This window comes from Microchirus variegatus (assembly GCF_963457635.1).
Source record: "Microchirus variegatus genome assembly, chromosome: 14".
Taxonomy (NCBI): domain Eukaryota; kingdom Metazoa; phylum Chordata; class Actinopteri; order Pleuronectiformes; family Soleidae; genus Microchirus; species Microchirus variegatus.
Window position 1 is genome coordinate 9,859,856 of NC_139815.1, and position 4,706 is coordinate 9,864,561.

Consider the following 4,706-nt stretch of genomic DNA (forward strand, 5'->3'; position numbering starts at 1 on the left):
AGAGGGAGTCAATGATTAGAAGGAGTTCTCTTAAAAAGACTTGGTGTACATGTGATCTCAAAAAGACCATGACATATACTGTAATAGTACCACGACCAGAATATTACAAATCCTTAAGACTTTAGTTAATCCTATGTTATAATTAAAGACATTCATGTCCCTCTGAACACCATCACTAGGTCAAATAGCAAAGTCTGGGTTTGTCCAATACTCTGTAACTAACCATATTAAAGTACTGTTTGTGATTTAAATGTGTTCCTTGTGGCCCAGGTCTCTCTTGAAAGAGATCTTAATCTTAATGAGACGGTTTTTACTAAATTAAGATTGAGGGAGTAAATAAATAAAAAGTCACTGCAGCAGCTGGAAATGCTTAGTCTTGTGATTTGACTCCAATACGATAATTAAATTGTGTTCAGCGTTTGCTGCACTTCTGTCTTTGTCCTCACGTTTGACCTGTGGCCTGAGCTGATGCAGCATGAACACGTCACTGTTACAAACCTTTAAAGCCTTGAACCGCAATGAACAGCGATATATAAAATACTTTATATTTGGAAACAGTATTTTTTATACCAGTAATGATACCAGTATCAGTAATTATCACATTTTTAAATGTATTACATTCAACATAAAACACACACATATATACACATATATACTATGATATATATATATACATATATATGGTAACACTTATTAGGGAACCATTAACTAGGTGCTCACTAACATGCATATAACTAGCATACTAGCCCTACATATACATACATACACACACATATATATATATATATATATATATATATATATATATGTGTGTAAATATATATATACATATACGCACATATATATACATATGGTAAAACTTATTAGGGAACACATATTCACCATTAACTAGGTGCTCACTGACATGCATATAACTAGCATACTAGCCCTACATATACATACATACATATATATATGTATGTATGTACATATATATAATACATATATATATGTATGTATAAATATACATATATATACATATACATACATGTATACATATACATACATACTATATATATATATATATATATATATGTACTGTATATATAAGCTTGTTTGGTGTTTTAATAAGTCAATGTTATTATTCACTTCATTTTGGATTTATTTCTGTTCTTGACATTAAAACTTTGACATTATTATTGTGACGTATGCGTCCTTCCATATCAAAACAAGCCCTTTTACTTTGAAATTCTGTGAAATATTGTCTCGTATATATTCATTGCGAAATCATGATGGAATGTTTTGTTGTAATTCTCTTATAATCTCTTTTTTCCTCTATTCGGCTCGATGCTCATTGGCCCCCAGGTCATTTGAGTTCGACACCGCTGCTCTAAAACTTTTATTCTCGATTATTCTCAGATTTTATCATTTTAATCCAAGTTATCAAATACACGTGTATTTAAATACAAACACTCCAACATATGACTTTATGCTATGTGTGCGTGGTGAGGAGGAGTGGAGTTTTTATTGTGTGACAGGTTTGCTGACTTATTGGTTCACATCGTGCATGGACTCTGCATGGAAGACAATCTCACCACAGAGCGCAGACACCGTAGCTGCACGATCAATGCAGCCAGAGAGGAATGTAATAGATAGTCTCTCTTACCAGATTATTGTAGTGACAGTATTTTTCTTACATGAGGAAAAATCCATGATCCATTGACGCTGAGGGGGAGAGATGTGAAAACAAAATAGAGTGAGAGTGGATATTTTTCAGGGTGATACCACATTTAATAAACATCTGGGGAAACGCGTACACTGTGATATATCTTCAACTCATTTTATATAGGTTGGCTCTATTTTGTAAAGGGGTAGTTTTTCATTCTAAAACCCACTCAGGGAGGAAAAGGCGTGTTCTGTTCGTTTTGAGGGCAGTAAACATAATTTCATGTAATTGATTTCATGATTTAAACTGAATCTTAAACCTTTTTTTTTGTCTGGTTAAACTGTTGGAGTGGAAAATCATACTACAGTCTATTATAACTCACAAAAAGTGACCAGGGACTTTATGTAATTATTAAAACACAGTCCATTAAAAAACTAAAATGACACCCTTGAGAACAAACAACCGAAAACAAACAATTTCATTACCAACCGAGAGAAAGCTTCACTAAATCAGCAGCTGTTCTTTAATTTTCAGAGCAACGGAAAACTCACAAAAACATCCAACAAAAGCCAAACACAAGTTTTAAATCCAACCTTGTGGCTGCTCAGCAGACAGGAAGCATATGTCTTTTGTCTCTTGTCCTTTTGTTGGGTTATGATCACATTTATCATCGGGAAAGTCATGATTACAGCCTAAGTGCGCTGAATAACGAGGGGAACTGGAGTTTCTCCTTTCATTTGACGTCAAAACTACCCCCAAGTGTGCTCGCACATGTCCTGGACTCAGGGCTTTTTAGCTCAGTAAATATGCTCAAACAGAGACTTTTTGTAAACGAAACAAGAATGACCCTCTGACCATTATTTACTTAGTTTACACAGGTAAAAGTGAAGCATTTGCGCTGACTCGGTTTGTACGCAGCATCCCTTTGAAGATAGAGTACAACTTTGAATGTTATCTCTGTTGCTCTGCACAGAAACTCCCTCTGGTGCCAGTAGAACGTTCACTTCTCTGCCTCTTTATTCGTAATAATTCACATGCATATGAAGCGATGGCAAATGAAAACGAATGAGTGAACCTTCGCTGGGTGAACTGGTTTTAGTAGAGACGCTCACATGAATGGTTCTCTTTAGCCCTGTGTGACTGTGACTTGCAGCTTGTGGCGGCTGACACATCGGGCTGACACAATGAGAGGAGGATGCACAGAGAAAAAAAGATGGGGGCAAGCGGAGAACGCAGATAAAGCTGCTCTGCTGAGCTGCCAGCAGGGAGCCTTTGAGTTGTCTCCAGGAGAGGAGCGGAAGAAGGGGGGGGGGGGATTTTGGGGAAGGCAGAGCTCAGAGTAAACAGAATATGCTGAAAAACAACAACAACAACAACAGCAGCGACAGCGGCAGCAACTGTACGCCCTGATCAAGTGGAGTTATTGAAATGCAAAGCCTTGCTTCTCCAGTCCCCATTGATTGAAAGTATAACACATTATATGCGCCATTACGCGACGTAAATTACATGTTTAAACACCAAGTAGGATTTTACACTGTCGTATAATTAGGCATTATTAGTGTCATCGTGAAATATGGCATAAGTCTAGTGAAGCTGGACAGATTAATTACGTGAAATAGCATCTCAAGGGTAAACTGCTCTGTTTCTCATGTCTGTGTTCTAATCCATCTCTTTCTGTCCGGAATCAGGAGGAATTATAAAAGGAATGATCAGAGGAAAAGAGACGAGATGATGTCAAGTTATACCAAACTCCTTTTATTTTTCCACATCTAAAGAGAGTTCAGATTACACATTGTGTTCTATTATTAACGATTTTGGATGATTAGATTAGAAAGAATATGAACTGTTACAATTAAACAAAAGATAACAGCTGGCACTGTTTTATAATCCTGAACTAATCCTAGATTAAAATGTGTTTCCTGTTGTCTTTTCTTAAAGGTCCAGTACGCAACATTTAGGAGACTTTATCATACTCATAACTCATATGTTTGTATTTATATGTTTAATTACATTAACCCTTAGTGGTCATGCGGCACGGAACCTTGCCACAGGCGCACCCTTAAATTGCCATGAGAATAATACACAACTCCTTATATGGACATCCTGTGTGTGTTTATAGGTCATATCTTCAGACTTTACAGAGTTTTTTCTTATGTGTTGTTGAGTCAAATTTAAAAAACAAATAAAAGGAGTAGCAATGACTGTGCAGAAGTCACACAATAGATGCATATACATACATATTATAGGATTTAATCTTTATTCAAGTCAAGCAAACTTTGAACTGTGACGTATTTTCTAATTTCACAAATTCAATCAGATTGTAACCATTTTGAGTACTTCTTTGCTCAGGTGTGTATATATAGATGGTGATAATGAAAAAAATATATATATAATTTCATCAGAGTGCCTCTCTAGGTTGTGCTGAAAAAAAGGATAGAAGACGCTCTATTATCACACATAATATATTCTTTTAGCCTCTGTATATACAGAGTTTTAACATCGTAATGGAAAAAAAACTGCCCAAATTCTCTGTGTTTTCAGGGTTAAAAAAACCCAATACACTGTTGTCATGTTTCTACAGCACCTGTGTGTTCCAACCTGCAAGAACATGTCTTTTTTTAACTATGGAAACGAAGAAGAACATCCAGAGGTGTAAATTAACAAAAACGAGTGTGTGAGAGTGCAAGACTGGAGAGTTGTAAAATAATTGTTGTATCTTTAATAGAATGCAAAGGCCACTTTAGTTCTTGTTACAACCCCAGGGTCGTGGCTGCTTCTTCCTTGTGTGTACGTACATATGAACCAGCAGACATTTTGTGCTTGTTATTAACCCTTTGAACACAGAGCATTTCAGATTGGCAATCGCCAACTAAATAAACACAAAAAAAAGTACTCAAAATGTTTAAAATCTGATTGAATTTGTAAAGTTTGGAAACACGTCAGTCTAATTTTGCGTCTTCTGCTCAATTATTACTACTTTATATCACTACTAAAATGCAGTGTATACAATTAATCACAACTTTGACTCAAGAACACATAACAAGATGGAAAAAAAACACAC